General features: G+C 23.9%; 3 non-coding genes across 3 annotated transcripts; all 3 read right to left on the reverse strand.

The window, feature by feature from the left end:
* Positions 1–3081: 3081 nt before the first annotated feature.
* LOC123303600 lies at positions 3082–3200 on the reverse strand. The gene has a single exon (XR_006535706.1). It is a non-coding gene; the product is annotated as a 5S ribosomal RNA (ribosomal RNA).
* A 6361-nt stretch (positions 3201–9561) lies between these two features.
* Positions 9562–9680, reverse strand: LOC123303601. The gene has a single exon (XR_006535707.1). It is a non-coding gene; the product is annotated as a 5S ribosomal RNA (ribosomal RNA).
* Positions 9681–16266: 6586 nt separating this feature from the next.
* Positions 16267–16385, reverse strand: LOC123303602. The gene has a single exon (XR_006535708.1). It is a non-coding gene; the product is annotated as a 5S ribosomal RNA (ribosomal RNA).
* Positions 16386–19017: the final 2632 nt, after the last annotated feature.

Consider the following 19017-nt stretch of genomic DNA (forward strand, 5'->3'; position numbering starts at 1 on the left):
TTTACCACCTTTACCTCGTCCAGACATAGCGAATAAATTTATTTAATTAATATTTTTTTTTGTAAATATAATCACACAGATGTGTACGTTACGGGGATTGTAACATAAATGTTTAAAATGTTATTTGGGTATTTTAATTTATAATATTTATAAAATATAAAACTTTAAAAATAAACCAATCACCTTATAGTATTATTTTCAGCCAATCAGAGAGTAGTATTCATTTTTATTGTTATATCCATCTTCGCGTATATAATACGCTAGTTGTATACACGACACGCTCATACATATACTGACTGGTGTTCTGTAACTATCTGTGTATATTAATTGTTTGTAACAATGCCACCAAAAACAAGTGGAAAAGCAGCAAAAAAAGCTGGCAAAGCTCAAAAAAATATATCAAAGAGTGATAAGAAAAAGAAGAGGAAGCGCAAGGAATCATATGCAATTTACATTTACAAAGTATTAAAACAAGTGCATCCTGATACTGGTATCTCTAGTAAAGCTATGAGTATCATGAACAGTTTTGTTAATGATATTTTTGAACGTATTGCTGCTGAAGCATCACGTTTAGCACATTATAATAAACGTTCAACAATCACAAGTCGGGAAATTCAAACCGCAGTTCGATTATTATTACCTGGTGAATTGGCAAAGCACGCTGTTAGTGAAGGTACTAAAGCTGTTACAAAATATACAAGTTCAAAATAAATAAATCGAAAATATTATTTAATTGATAACATAAAAATACATCAACATATAAAAACGGCTCTCTTTTTAAGAGAGCCATCAAATTTTTTAAATAAGAGTAAATTATTTTTATATATACAAAAAAATTAAATAAACAATTATTAATATCATATTTAATATAAAATTTTATATATTAATAGCTTGAATATATCTATTATTAGTATATCAATATTATTAATTTTAAATATAATAAAGGATATCGCGGAATATATATCGTAAATCAGTGTAATGCAAATGCATTACATTACCTTTATTATTTTCATTTTACATTTACTACTTGTTTATGTACGCTTATAATTATTAGAAAAATATTTTTAATAATTTTAAAAAATAAATGAAATAATAAAAATTTAATAATAAATTATTTATTGAAAGTATAAAAAATGGTATAGCAAAATCTTTATTTTCTTTGATTAAGGCGAAATGTTTTATTAGTTATAAATTCGATAATCTCCTATCGATACTTGTTACTCTTAACTTGTATATATAAAAAATATAATAGTATATTAATTTATAATAAAATTTTTTCAAAAATTCAATAAGTTATTGTAAAAAAAAATAGATAATATACAAATTATAATTTATTATTGCAGATATATTACAATAAAAAAAAAAAATAAAAATATTTGGTAATGTATGTTATAAACAAATAATTTGTTGTAAACAAATATATAATATGTTATATTTATTAACAAATTTATTTACTCTTATATAAATAAAATTAGTGGCTTCCCAAAAAGGAAAGCCTGTTTAAATTTATCGGATGTATTAAATATTCTTTAATAAATTTACTAAATATTTTAAGTAAATTATTATATTTTCTTAACCTCCAAAACCATACAAAGTACGACCTTGTCGTTTTAATGCATATACAACATCCATAGCTGTAACTGTTTTACGTTTTGCGTGTTCAGTATATGTAACAGCATCCCGAATAACATTTTCAAGGAATACTTTAAGTACACCACGTGTTTCTTCATAAATTAAACCAGAGATACGTTTTACTCCACCTCGTCGTGCTAAACGACGAATTGCAGGTTTTGTAATACCTTGGATATTATCACGCAAAACTTTTCTATGACGTTTTGCACCCCCTTTTCAAGACCCCTTTCCACCTTTTCCTCTGCCAGTCATTTTAATAAAAAATTATTTACAATATTTTAACGAACGGATAACACGTGTGTTAACCTCACAAGTATTGTAATGTATGTGAGCGCCGGTACAATTGTGCCTTTTTATATAAAGCATTAAAGATTTTTTAAGCCACGCCTATACAATTTGATTAGTCCATACTCTGATAGCTATCCAATAGGATATGACAACAAAAATTTTGAAATTTCATATAAATATAAATACAACACATTTATTTCGCATTTAAACATTTGACTTTGTAGTATCAAATTGTCGAATATAATTTTTAAAATTGTGTGTTTTTTTGTAAAAACATTATTATTTGAAAATGGCTAGAACCAAGCAAACTGCACGTAAATCAACTGGTGGTAAAGCACCAAGAAAACAATTAGCAACGAAAGCTGCACGTAAAAGTGCACCAGCAACTGGTGGAGTAAAAAAACCACACAGATATCGTCCTGGTACAGTAGCTTTACGAGAAATTCGTCGTTATCAAAAAAGTACTGAATTGTTAATTCGTAAATTACCATTCCAACGTTTAGTACGTGAAATTGCACAAGATTTTAAAACCGATTTACGTTTTCAAAGTTCAGCTGTTATGGCATTACAAGAAGCTAGTGAAGCCTATTTAGTAGGTTTATTTGAAGATACCAATTTATGCGCAATTCATGCAAAGCGTGTTACAATTATGCCTAAGGATATACAATTGGCAAGACGTATTCGTGGAGAACGTGCATAAGCGTTTTAAATGACAATTTAAAAAAAAAAAAAACAAATAAGAAATATTTTCGGTCCTATATATAGGACCAACATATATTATTAAATAAGAGTATATTATTTTTATTAAAAAATATATATATATATATATATATATATATATATATATATATAAATATAAATTATTGAAATAAAATTAAACATTATTAAAATTTTGTTATAATTATAAGCGATTGCTATTTCTAAAAATAAATAAATTTCATAAAATTTATATTATTTTATATTCATTTGAAATATTAAAAAAACTTCTCGCTTTAAAGTAACCATGATATGAGTTATAAATGCAATAAAATTTTATACAAAAAATAATATTTATTTGTTGATGAATAATATAAAAGGTTTACATTTCTAAATAACATATATTTATATATGGTGTGTAAAAAAAAGAAAAGAAGAAAAATAATTTATATTTTTAATATAAAAAGGCAACCGCACACAGTGTTCCCAAGCGGTCACCCATCCAAGTACTGACTGTGCCCAATGTTGCTTAACTTCGGTGATCGGACGAGAACCGGTGTTTTCAACGTGGTATGGCTGTTGCCAGTAATAAATGAAAATTTTTACAAATATATATTTTTCATAAATATCATTAATATTAAAGTATATTATTAAAATTTTCAATGAAGTAATCAATTTAAATATATACTTATTTATTATACCATATATTTTAAATAAAAATGCAACCGCCACACAGTATTCTCAAGTGGCCACCCATCCGTGGTACTGACTGTGGCAAATGTTTCTAAACTATTATTTTATAAAATATTTATACAAAAAATAATTTACTCTTATCAAATATTAATTTGTGGCCTGTATTAAGGCCTATGTTATTTTCATTTTTTAGCAAAAATAATGAAATATTTCAATATATTATTAAAGTAACAGATCATTTCTTTTTTGGTGCTGCTTTTTTAATTTTTGTAGGAGATGATTTGGCAACAGAAGCTTTCTTAGCTTTTGGTGCTTTCGGTTTACGAGCAGGGCTACTTTTGGCAGCGGATTTTGTACTTTTTGCTGGTTTTGCTTTAACTGGTGCTTTTTTTGATGCCGCTGATGATTTTGCAGTAACTTTTTTAGCAGCAGTTGATGATGATGGAGTCGCTTTTTTTGCTTTAGGCTTTTTGGCTGCCAATGATGTAGTTGTGGCTTTCTTTTCTTTTGGTGCCCGTTTACTTTTAGCACTCTTTGCTGAACCTTTTGCTCCACTTTCTTTTTTGGATACTTTTGATTTAGCTGAAGAATTAGATGAAGCGGAAGCAGCCAATTTGAATGAACCAGATGCACCTTTACCTTTAGTTTGTACCAAGGCTCCCTCAGTTACAGCAGCTTTTAAATATTTTTTAATAAATGGTGAAATTTTATCAGAATCCACTTTATAATTTGCAGCTAAATATTTTTTAATTGCTTGTAATGATGAACCACCACGTTCTTTTAAATTTTTAATTGCGTTAACAACCATTTCTGATGTACGTGGATGTGTTGGTTTTGAATGTTGTTTTGTACGTTTAGCACCAGAAGCTGTTGCTTTTTTTGTTGGTGTTGTAGAAGCAGCAGTAACCGCAGTTGCTGCAACAGCTGTAGAATTTTCTTCGGCCATATTTTTTTACTTTATAAAAAATAATGTATTTATTATAAATATTTAAATGATAAAATATAATAATTCTATCAAATAAAAAATAAAGGTTTTCAATTATATCATTATTCACAATAATATAAGTCCCTATGTAAGTCAAAGTACCATGTAGAAAACACATAAAAATTAAATAGTATTTCTAATTTACTGTCGTAGTAAACATGATTTATTTTTTCAATTTCTATAATATATAAAATAATAAATTATAAATTTAATAATAATATTTATTTTATAAATTAAAATATATTTAATTTTTTTATTAACAATTATTAATAAACATAGTTTAATATTAATTATTTCAATCATACAAAACAATAATATTTTTAAGGTAAACTTAAAAAGTATATATTTTTATTTTTTATTTAATATCGATTTATTATAAATTATTAGTATATAAATAATTAAAAAATTTAATATATAAATATATATATTATAGTATAAGATTTCATTTTTAGAAAAACTTTTTTTGTCAATAATGAAAACGTATTATTATGAAATGTGTTAATCGAACATTGACAAAATATATTTCATTAGAAAATACTTTTATTTATGCATTAATATCAATAATTAACTATTAAATTAATTTTTTCATAATTATATAAAGAAATTTTATACTGATATAAGTATTTATATATTATAATATTTATTTTAAATATAAAAAAATTTATGACAAAATATATTATTAGAGTATTTGTTGAGATTAATATAAGATTATTTTAAATAAGAATTAATTTATATAATTATTAAAATATTATTAATTTTATGTTATGTAATTTAATAAAAATAAATAATAATAATAAATATAAAAATTTTTTAACAATTTAAATTTTATATGATCTAAATAATTTTGTTAAGTACGATATGAGAAATCATTGTAAGCTTCGTTAAGAAACTTGTAATATAAAATAATAATAATAATATTAAATATATAAATAAATAAAATAAATTTGATACATATTTTTGGTTCATTCTGTGTATAAATCAAAGGATACCGAATAATTGGTAACGGATGCGATATATTATAGTATCGAGTATTAAAACATAATATATAAATTTATCTTGTTATTCAAATTTTTTGTTACTTAACTTATGTATTTAGAAAATTTATAATATTATTTATATAATTGACATAAAATCTTATAAATTGAAATTTTATTAATATGTATCAAAAGAAGAGAGTAACGTATTGATATAATATCAAAGGATACTGATTATTTAAATAACGAATACGTCATATATTGTTTGTGTAACAAAGTTCACTTGGCCATCTAGTTGAAAATAACATTTTCAATAGAAAGTTTATATGCTTTTTTTTTTCTTTAATTATTAAAAAAATAAATTGAAATTTAATTCAATCAAATTTTATAATAATTTTTAAAAAATTTTTCCTTTTAAAAAATATTTTGTGATGTTGTGATAATATGTATTAATACAAGTGCATCCTGATACTTTTATCTCTAGTAAAGGTATGAGTATCATGAACAGTTTTGTTATCTAATGATATTATTTTGATAATATTTTGTGTATATTCTTATAATATTTTGTCTAAATATCATCATAATACAATATTATTTTGATAATATTTTATGAATATTCTTATAATATGTTACCTAAATGTCATCATAATATGATGAATTATTTCCATAATAACATATAAAAAAGAAAAAAAAAAAAAAGAATCATTAATTTATAATTATTTAAATTGATTCTTTAAAAAAATATTATAATATATTATTTATAAAAATAATTTTTACTCTTATTTTAAATAAATTTGTGGCCTTTTATTAAAAGGCCTATGATCGATGTATTATTATTATAAAAATTAATGCAATGTTTTTAATTTATGCTTTCTTTTCAGTTTTCTTTGGTAATAACACTGCTTGAATGTTTGGTAATACACCACCTTGAGCAATTGTTACACCAGATAATAATTTATTTAATTCTTCATCATTACGAATTGCCAATTGTAAATGACGTGGAATGATACGTGTTTTTTTGTTATCACGGGCAGCATTACCAGCTAACTCGAGAACTTCTGCAGCCAAATATTCCATAACAGCAGCCAAATATACTGGGGCACCAGCACCTACTCGTTCAGCATAATTTCCTTTTCGTAATAATCTGTGAATTCTTCCAACAGGAAATTGTAATCCTGCTCGGCTTGATCTTGACTTTGCCTTTCCCTTTACTTTACCACCTTTACCTCGTCCAGACATAGCGAATAAATTTATTTAATTAATATTTTTTTTTGTAAATATAATCACACAGATGTGTACGTTACGGGGATTGTAACATAAATGTTTAAAATGTTATTTGGGTATTTTAATTTATAATATTTATAAAATATAAAACTTTAAAAATAAACCAATCACCTTATAGTATTATTTTCAGCCAATCAGAGAGTAGTATTCATTTTTATTGTTATATCCATCTTCGCGTATATAATACGCTAGTTGTATACACGACACGCTCATACATATACTGACTGGTGTTCTGTAACTATCTGTGTATATTAATTGTTTGTAACAATGCCACCAAAAACAAGTGGAAAAGCAGCAAAAAAAGCTGGCAAAGCTCAAAAAAATATATCAAAGAGTGATAAGAAAAAGAAGAGGAAGCGCAAGGAATCATATGCAATTTACATTTACAAAGTATTAAAACAAGTGCATCCTGATACTGGTATCTCTAGTAAAGCTATGAGTATCATGAACAGTTTTGTTAATGATATTTTTGAACGTATTGCTGCTGAAGCATCACGTTTAGCACATTATAATAAACGTTCAACAATCACAAGTCGGGAAATTCAAACCGCAGTTCGATTATTATTACCTGGTGAATTGGCAAAGCACGCTGTTAGTGAAGGTACTAAAGCTGTTACAAAATATACAAGTTCAAAATAAATAAATCGAAAATATTATTTAATTGATAACATAAAAATACATCAACATATAAAAACGGCTCTCTTTTTAAGAGAGCCATCAAATTTTTTAAATAAGAGTAAATTATTTTTATATATACAAAAAAATTAAATAAACAATTATTAATATCATATTTAATATAAAATTTTATATATTAATAGCTTGAATATATCTATTATTAGTATATCAATATTATTAATTTTAAATATAATAAAGGATATCGCGGAATATATATCGTAAATCAATGTAATGCATTTGCATTACATTACCTTTATTATTTTCATTTTACATTTACTACTTGTTTATGTACGCTTATAATTATTAGAAAAATATTTTTAATAATTTTAAAAAATAAATGAAATAATAAAAATTTAATAATAAATTATTTATTGAAAGTATAAAAAATGGTATAGCAAAATCTTTATTTTCTTTGATTAAGGCGAAATGTTTTATTAGTTATAAATTCGATAATCTCCTATCGATACTTGTTACTCTTAACTTGTATATATAAAAAATATAATAGTATATTAATTTATAATAAAATTTTTTCAAAAATTCAATAAGTTATTGTAAAATAAAATAGATAATATACAAATTATAATTTATTATTGCAGATATATTACAATAAAAAAAAAAAATAAAAATATTTGGTAATGTATGTTATAAACAAAATAATTTGTTGTAAACAAATTATATAATATGTTATATTTATTAACAAATTTATTTACTCTTATATAAATAAAATTAGTGGCTTCCCAAAAAGGAAAGCCTGTTTAAATTTATCGGATGTATTAAATATTCTTTAATAAATTTACTAAATATTTTAAGTAAATTATTATATTTTCTTAACCTCCAAAACCATACAAAGTACGACCTTGTCGTTTTAATGCATATACAACATCCATAGCTGTAACTGTTTTACGTTTTGCGTGTTCAGTATATGTAACAGCATCCCGAATAACATTTTCAAGGAATACTTTAAGTACACCACGTGTTTCTTCATAAATTAAACCAGAGATACGTTTTACTCCACCTCGTCGTGCTAAACGACGAATTGCAGGTTTTGTAATACCTTGGATATTATCACGCAAAACTTTTCTATGACGTTTTGCACCCCCTTTTCCAAGACCCTTTCCACCTTTTCCTCTGCCAGTCATTTTAATAAAAAATTATTTACAATATTTTAACGAACGGATAACACGTGTGTTAACCTCACAAGTATTGTAATGTATGTGAGCGCCGGTACAATTGTGCCTTTTTATATAAAGCATTAAAGATTTTTTAAGCCACGCCTATACAATTTGATTAGTCCATACTCTGATAGCTATCCAATAGGATATGACAACAAAAATTTTGAAATTTCATATAAATATAAATACAACACATTTATTTCGCATTTAAACATTTGACTTTGTAGTATCAAATTGTCGAATATAATTTTTAAAATTGTGTGTTTTTTTGTAAAAACATTATTATTTGAAAATGGCTAGAACCAAGCAAACTGCACGTAAATCAACTGGTGGTAAAGCACCAAGAAAACAATTAGCAACGAAAGCTGCACGTAAAAGTGCACCAGCAACTGGTGGAGTAAAAAAACCACACAGATATCGTCCTGGTACAGTAGCTTTACGAGAAATTCGTCGTTATCAAAAAAGTACTGAATTGTTAATTCGTAAATTACCATTCCAACGTTTAGTACGTGAAATTGCACAAGATTTTAAAACCGATTTACGTTTTCAAAGTTCAGCTGTTATGGCATTACAAGAAGCTAGTGAAGCCTATTTAGTAGGTTTATTTGAAGATACCAATTTATGCGCAATTCATGCAAAGCGTGTTACAATTATGCCTAAGGATATACAATTGGCAAGACGTATTCGTGGAGAACGTGCATAAGCGTTTTAAATGACAATTTAAAAAAAAAAAAACAAATAAGAAATATTTTCGGTCCTATATATAGGACCAACATATATTATTAAATAAGAGTATATTATTTTTATTAAAAAAAATATATATATATATATATATATATATATATATATATAAATATAAATTATTGAAATAAAATTAAACATTATTAAAATTTTGTTATAATTATAAGCGATTGCTATTTCTAAAAATAAATAAATTTCATAAAATTTATATTATTTTATATTCATTTGAAATATTAAAAAAACTTCTCGCTTTAAAGTAACCATGATATGAGTTATAAATGCAATAAAATTTTATACAAAAAATAATATTTATTTGTTGATGAATAATATAAAAGGTTTACATTTCTAAATAACATATATTTATATATGGTGTGTAAAAAAAAAGAAAAGAAGAAAAATAATTTATATTTTTAATATAAAAAGGCAACCGCACACAGTGTTCCCAAGCGGTCACCCATCCAAGTACTGACTGTGCCCAATGTTGCTTAACTTCGGTGATCGGACGAGAACCGGTGTTTTCAACGTGGTATGGCTGTTGCCAGTAATAAATGAAAATTTTTACAAATATATATTTTTCATAAATATCATTAATATTAAAGTATATTATTAAAATTTTCAATGAAGTAATCAATTTAAATATATACTTATTTATTATACCATATATTTTAAATAAAAATGCAACCGCACACAGTATTCTCAAGTGGCCACCCATCCGTGGTACTGACTGTGGCAAATGTTTCTAAACTATTATTTTATAAAATATTTATACAAAAAATAATTTACTCTTATCAAATATTAATTTGTGGCCTGTATTAAGGCCTATGTTATTTTCATTTTTTAGCAAAAATAATGAAATATTTCAATATATTATTAAAGTAACAGATCATTTCTTTTTTGGTGCTGCTTTTTTAATTTTTGTAGGAGATGATTTGGCAACAGAAGCTTTCTTAGCTTTTGGTGCTTTCGGTTTACGAGCAGGGCTACTTTTGGCAGCGGATTTTGTACTTTTTGCTGGTTTTGCTTTAACTGGTGCTTTTTTTGATGCCGCTGATGATTTTGCAGTAACTTTTTTAGCAGCAGTTGATGATGATGGAGTCGCTTTTTTTGCTTTAGGCTTTTTGGCTGCCAATGATGTAGTTGTGGCTTTCTTTTCTTTTGGTGCCCGTTTACTTTTAGCACTCTTTGCTGAACCTTTTGCTCCACTTTCTTTTTTGGATACTTTTGATTTAGCTGAAGAATTAGATGAAGCGGAAGCAGCCAATTTGAATGAACCAGATGCACCTTTACCTTTAGTTTGTACCAAGGCTCCCTCAGTTACAGCAGCTTTTAAATATTTTTTAATAAATGGTGAAATTTTATCAGAATCCACTTTATAATTTGCAGCTAAATATTTTTTAATTGCTTGTAATGATGAACCACCACGTTCTTTTAAATTTTTAATTGCGTTAACAACCATTTCTGATGTACGTGGATGTGTTGGTTTTGAATGTTGTTTTGTACGTTTAGCACCAGAAGCTGTTGCTTTTTTTGTTGGTGTTGTAGAAGCAGCAGTAACCGCAGTTGCTGCAACAGCTGTAGAATTTTCTTCGGCCATATTTTTTACTTTATAAAAATAATGTATTTATTATAAATATTTAAATGATAAAATATAATAATTCTATCAAATAAAAAATAAAGGTTTTCAATTATATCATTATTCACAATAATATAAGTCCCTATGTAAGTCAAAGTACCATGTAGAAAACACATAAAAATTAAATAGTATTTCTAATTTACTGTCGTAGTAAACATGATTTATTTTTTCAATTTCTATAATATATAAAATAATAAATTATAAATTTAATAATAATATTTATTTTATAAATTAAAATATATTTAATTTTTTTATTAACAATTATTAATAAACATAGTTTAATATTAATTATTTCAATCATACAAAACAATAATATTTTTAAGGTAAACTTAAAAAGTATATATTTTTATTTTTTATTTAATATCGATTTATTATAAATTATTAGTATATAAATAATTAAAAAATTTAATATATAAATATATATATTATAGTATAAGATTTCATTTTTAGAAAAACTTTTTTTGTCAATAATGAAAACGTATTATTATGAAATGTGTTAATCGAACATTGACAAAATATATTTCATTAGAAAATACTTTTATTTATGCATTAATATCAATAATTAACTATTAAATTAATTTTTTCATAATTATATAAAGAAATTTTATACTGATATAAGTATTTATATATTATAATATTTATTTTAAATATAAAAAAATTTATGACAAAATATATTATTAGAGTATTTGTTGAGATTAATATAAGATTATTTTAAATAAGAATTAATTTATATAATTATTAAAATATTATTAATTTTATGTTATGTAATTTTAATAAAAATAAATAATAATAATAAATATAAAAATTTTTTAACAATTTAAATTTTATATGATCTAAATAATTTTGTTAAGTACGATATGAGAAATCATTGTAAGCTTCGTTAAGAAACTTTGTAATATAAAATAATAATAATAATATTAAATATATAAATAAATAAAATAAATTTGATACATATTTTTGGTTCATTCTGTGTATAAATCAAAGGATACCGAATAATTGGTAACGGATGCGATATATTATAGTATCGAGTATTAAAACATAATATATAAATTTATCTTGTTATTCAAATTTTTTGTTACTTAACTTATGTATTTAGAAAATTTATAATATTATTTATATAATTGACATAAAATCTTATAAATTGAAATTTTATTAATATGTATCAAAAGAAGAGAGTAACGTATTGATATAATATCAAAGGATACTGATTATTTAAATAACGAATACGTCATATATTGTTTGTGTAACAAAGTTCACTTGGCCATCTAGTTGAAAATAACATTTTCAATAGAAAGTTTATATGCTTTTTTTTTTCTTTAATTATTAAAAAAATAAATTGAAATTTAATTCAATCAAATTTTTTAATAATTTTTAAAAAATTTTTCCTTTTAAAAAATATTTTGTGATGTTGTGATAATATGTATTAATACAAGTGCATCCTGATACTTTTATCTCTAGTAAAGGTATGAGTATCATGAACAGTTTTGTTATCTAATGATATTATTTTGATAATATTTTGTGTATATTCTTATAATATTTTGTCTAAATATCATCATAATACAATATTATTTTGATAATATTTTATGAATATTCTTATAATATGTTACCTAAATGTCATCATAATATGATGAATTATTTCCATAATAACATATAAAAAAGAAAAAAAAAAAAAGAATCATTAATTTATAATTATTTAAATTGATTCTTTAAAAAAATATTATAATATATTATTTATAAAAATAATTTTTACTCTTATTTTAAATAAATTTGTGGCCTTTTAATAAAAGGCCTATGATCGATGTATTATTATTATAAAAATTAATGCAATGTTTTTAATTTATGCTTTCTTTTCAGTTTTCTTTGGTAATAACACTGCTTGAATGTTTGGTAATACACCACCTTGAGCAATTGTTACACCAGATAATAATTTATTTAATTCTTCATCATTACGAATTGCCAATTGTAAATGACGTGGAATGATACGTGTTTTTTTGTTATCACGGGCAGCATTACCAGCTAACTCGAGAACTTCTGCAGCCAAATATTCCATAACAGCAGCCAAATATACTGGGGCACCAGCACCTACTCGTTCAGCATAATTTCCTTTTCGTAATAATCTGTGAATTCTTCCAACAGGAAATTGTAATCCTGCTCGGCTTGATCTTGACTTTGCCTTTCCCTTTACTTTACCACCTTTACCTCGTCCAGACATAGCGAATAAATTTATTTAATTAATATTTTTTTTTGTAAATATAATCACACAGATGTGTACGTTACGGGGATTGTAACATAAATGTTTAAAATGTTATTTGGGTATTTTAATTTATAATATTTATAAAATATAAAACTTTAAAAATAAACCAATCACCTTATAGTATTATTTTCAGCCAATCAGAGAGTAGTATTCATTTTTATTGTTATATCCATCTTCGCGTATATAATACGCTAGTTGTATACACGACACGCTTTCATGAGGTTTTTGAAAATTTTTCCTCAACTAAAACTCATTTAAACTAAAAAAAAAAAAATTATGTATCATCTTAAATATATTTTTCTTTTATATTAGGGTAGTAAGGAACCTATATAATTTTATATCAAAAATATCACTGTAATGTGTTAAAAATATTGTATTCATAAACTGACAAATAAATTGATTTTGATTTTGATTTTGATTTTGATTTACACGACACGCTCATACATATACTGACTGGTGTTCTGTAACTATCTGTGTATATTAATTGTTTGTAACAATGCCACCAAAAACAAGTGGAAAAGCAGCAAAAAAAGCTGGCAAAGCTCAAAAAAATATATCAAAGAGTGATAAGAAAAAGAAGAGGAAGCGCAAGGAATCATATGCAATTTACATTTACAAAGTATTAAAACAAGTGCATCCTGATACTGGTATCTCTAGTAAAGCTATGAGTATCATGAACAGTTTTGTTAATGATATTTTTGAACGTATTGCTGCTGAAGCATCACGTTTAGCACATTATAATAAACGTTCAACAATCACAAGTCGGGAAATTCAAACCGCAGTTCGATTATTATTACCTGGTGAATTGGCAAAGCACGCTGTTAGTGAAGGTACTAAAGCTGTTACAAAATATACAAGTTCAAAATAAATAAATCGAAAATATTATTTAATTGATAACATAAAAATACATCAACATATAAAAACGGCTCTCTTTTTAAGAGAGCCATCAAATTTTTTAAATAAGAGTAAATTATTTTTATATATACAAAAAAATTAAATAAACAATTATTAATATCATATTTAATATAAAATTTTATATATTAATAGCTTGAATATATCTATTATTAGTATATCAATATTATTAATTTTAAATATAATAAAGGATATCGCGGAATATATATCGTAAATCAGTGTAATGCAAATGCATTACATTACCTTTATTATTTTCATTTTACATTTACTACTTGTTTATGTACGCTTATAATTATTAGAAAAATATTTTTAATAATTTTAAAAAATAAATGAAATAATAAAAATTTAATAATAAATTATTTATTGAAAGTATAAAAAATGGTATAGCAAAATCTTTATTTTCTTTGATTAAGGCGAAATGTTTTATTAGTTATAAATTCGATAATCTCCTATCGATACTTGTTACTCTTAACTTGTATATATAAAAAATATAATAGTATATTAATTTATAATAAAATTTTTTCAAAAATTCAATAAGTTATTGTAAAATAAAATAGATAATATACAAATTATAATTTATTATTGCAGATATATTACAATAAAAAAAAAAAATAAAAATATTTGGTAATGTATGTTATAAACAAAATAATTTGTTGTAAACAAATTATATAATATGTTATATTTATTAACAAATTTATTTACTCTTATATAAATAAAATTAGTGGCTTCCCAAAAAGGAAAGCCTGTTTAAATTTATCGGATGTATTAAATATTCTTTAATAAATTTACTAAATATTTTAAGTAAATTATTATATTTTCTTAACCTCCAAAACCATACAAAGTACGACCTTGTCGTTTTAATGCATATACAACATCCATAGCTGTAACTGTTTTACGTTTTGCGTGTTCAGTATATGTAACAGCATCCCGAATAACATTTTCAAGGAATACTTTAAGTACACCACGTGTTTCTTCATAAATTAAACCAGAGATACGTTTTACTCCACCTCGTCGTGCTAAACGACGAATTGCAGGTTTTGTAATACCTTGGATATTATCACGCAAAACTTTTCTATGACGTTTTGCACCCCCTTTTCCAAGACCCTTTCCACCTTTTCCTCTGCCAGTCATTTTAATAAAAAATTATTTACAATATTTTAACGAACGGATAACACGTGTGTTAACCTCACAAGTATTGTAATGTATGTGAGCGCCGGTACAATGTGCCTTTTTATATAAAGCATTAAAGATTTTTTAAGCCACGCCTATACAATTTGATTAGTCCATACTCTGATAGCTATCCAATAGGATATGACAACAAAAATTTTGAAATTTCATATAAATATAAATACAACACATTTATTTCGCATTTAAACATTTGACTTTGTAGTATCAAATTGTCGAATATAATTTTTAAAATTGTGTGTTTTTTTGTAAAAACATTATTATTTGAAAATGGCTAGAACCAAGCAAACTGCACGTAAATCAACTGGTGGTAAAGCACCAAGAAAACAATTAGCAACGAAAGCTGCACGTAAAAGTGCACCAGCAACTGGTGGAGTAAAAAAACCACACAGATATCGTCCTGGTACAGTAGCTTTACGAGAAATTCGTCGTTATCAAAAAAGTACTGAATTGTTAATTCGTAAATTACCATTCCAACGTTTAGTACGTGAAATTGCACAAGATTTTAAAACCGATTTACGTTTTCAAAGTTCAGCTGTTATGGCATTACAAGAAGCTAGTGAAGCCTATTTAGTAGGTTTATTTGAAGATACCAATTTATGCGCAATTCATGCAAAGCGTGTTACAATTATGCCTAAGGATATACAATTGGCAAGACGTATTCGTGGAGAACGTGCATAAGCGTTTTAAATGACAATTTAAAAAAAAAAAAACAAATAAGAAATATTTTCGGTCCTATATATAGGACCAACATATATTATTAAATAAGAGTATATTATTTTTATTAAAAAATATATATATATATATATATATATATATATATATATATATAAATATAAATTATTGAAATAAAATTAAACATTATTAAAATTTTGTTATAATTATAAGCGATTGCTATTTCTAAAAATAAATAAATTTCATAAAATTTATATTATTTTATATTCATTTGAAATATTAAAAAAACTTCTCGCTTTAAAGTAACCATGATATGAGTTATAAATGCAATAAAATTTTATACAAAAAATAATATTTATTTGTTGATGAATAATATAAAAGGTTTACATTTCTAAATAACATATATTTATATATGGTGTGTAAAAAAAAAGAAAAGAAGAAAAATAATTTATATTTTTAATATAAAAAGGCAACCGCACACAGTGTTCCCAAGCGGTCACCCATCCAAGTACTGACTGTGCCCAATGTTGCTTAACTTCGGTGATCGGACGAGAACCGGTGTTTTCAACGTGGTATGGCTGTTGCCAGTAATAAATGAAAATTTTTACAAATATATATTTTTCATAAATATCATTAATATTAAAGTATATTATTAAAATTTTCAATGAAGTAATCAATTTAAATATATACTTATTTATTATACCATATATTTTAAATAAAAATGCAACCGCACACAGTATTCTCAAGTGGCCACCCATCCGTGGTACTGACTGTGGCAAATGTTTCTAAACTATTATTTTATAAAATATTTATACAAAAAATAATTTACTCTTATCAAATATTAATTTGTGGCCTGTATTAAGGCCTATGTTATTTTCATTTTTTAGCAAAAATAATGAAATATTTCAATATATTATTAAAGTAACAGATCATTTCTTTTTTGGTGCTGCTTTTTTAATTTTTGTAGGAGATGATTTGGCAACAGAAGCTTTCTTAGCTTTTGGTGCTTTCGGTTTACGAGCAGGGCTACTTTTGGCAGCGGATTTTGTACTTTTTGCTGGTTTTGCTTTAACTGGTGCTTTTTTTGATGCCGCTGATGATTTTGCAGTAACTTTTTTAGCAGCAGTTGATGATGATGGAGTCGCTTTTTTTGCTTTAGGCTTTTTGGCTGCCAATGATGTAGTTGTGGCTTTCTTTTCTTTTGGTGCCCGTTTACTTTTAGCACTCTTTGCTGAACCTTTTGCTCCACTTTCTTTTTTGGATACTTTTGATTTAGCTGAAGAATTAGATGAAGCGGAAGCAGCCAATTTGAATGAACCAGATGCACCTTTACCTTTAGTTTGTACCAAGGCTCCCTCAGTTACAGCAGCTTTTAAATATTTTTTAATAAATGGTGAAATTTTATCAGAATCCACTTTATAATTTGCAGCTAAATATTTTTTAATTGCTTGTAATGATGAACCACCACGTTCTTTTAAATTTTTAATTGCGTTAACAACCATTTCTGATGTACGTGGATGTGTTGGTTTTGAATGTTGTTTTGTACGTTTAGCACCAGAAGCTGTTGCTTTTTTTGTTGGTGTTGTAGAAGCAGCAGTAACCGCAGTTGCTGCAACAGCTGTAGAATTTTCTTCGGCCATATTTTTTACTTTATAAAAATAATGTATTTATTATAAATATTTAAATGATAAAATATAATAATTCTATCAAATAAAAAATAAAGGTTTTCAATTATATCATTATTCACAATAATATAAGTCCCTATGTAAGTCAAAGTACCATGTAGAAAACACATAAAAATTAAATAGTATTTCTAATTTACTGTCGTAGTAAACATGATTTATTTTTTCAATTTCTATAATATATAAAATAATAAATTATAAATTTAATAATAATATTTATTTTATAAATTAAAATATATTTAATTTTTTTATTAACAATTATTAATAAACATAGTTTAATATTAATTATTTCAATCATACAAAACAATAATATTTTTAAGGTAAACTTAAAAAGTATATATTTTTATTTTTTATTTAATATCGATTTATTATAAATTATTAGTATATAAATAATTAAAAAATTTAATATATAAATATATATATTATAGTATAAGATTTCATTTTTAGAAAAACTTTTTTTGTCAATAATGAAAACGTATTATTATGAAATGTGTTAATCGAACATTGACAAAATATATTTCATTAGAAAATACTTTTATTTATGCATTAATATCAATAATTAACTATTAAATTAATTTTTTCATAATTATATAAAGAAATTTTATACTGATATAAGTATTTATATATTATAATATTTATTTTAAATATAAAAAAATTTATGACAAAATATATTATTAGAGTATTTGTTGAGATTAATATAAGATTATTTTAAATAAGAATTAATTTATATAATTATTAAAATATTATTAATTTTATGTTATGTAATTTTAATAAAAATAAATAATAATAATAAATATAAAAATTTTTTAACAATTTAAATTTTATATGATCTAAATAATTTTGTTAAGTACGATATGAGAAATCATTGTAAGCTTCGTTAAGAAACTTTGTAATATAAAATAATAATAATAATATTAAATATATAAATAAATAAAATAAATTTGATACATATTTTTGGTTCATTCTGTGTATAAATCAAAGGATACCGAATAATTGGTAACGGATGCGATATATTATAGTATCGAGTATTAAAACATAATATATAAATTTATCTTGTTATTCAAATTTTTTGTTACTTAACTTATGTATTTAGAAAATTTATAATATTATTTATATAATTGACATAAAATCTTATAAATTGAAATTTTATTAATATGTATCAAAAGAAGAGAGTAACGTATTGATATAATATCAAAGGATACTGATTATTTAAATAACGAATACGTCATATATTGTTTGTGTAACAAAGTTCACTTGGCCATCTAGTTGAAAATAACATTTTCAATAGAAAGTTTATATGCTTTTTTTTTTCTTTAATTATTAAAAAAATAAATTGAAATTTAATTCAATCAAATTTTATAATAATTTTTAAAAAATTTTTCCTTTTAAAAAATATTTTGTGATGTTGTGATAATATGTATTAATACAAGTGCATCCTGATACTTTTATCTCTAGTAAAGGTATGAGTATCATGAACAGTTTTGTTATCTAATGATATTATTTTGATAATATTTTGTGTATATTCTTATAATATTT

This window comes from Chrysoperla carnea (assembly GCF_905475395.1).
Source record: "Chrysoperla carnea chromosome X unlocalized genomic scaffold, inChrCarn1.1 SUPER_X_unloc_108, whole genome shotgun sequence".
Lineage (NCBI taxonomy): Eukaryota > Metazoa > Arthropoda > Insecta > Neuroptera > Chrysopidae > Chrysoperla > Chrysoperla carnea.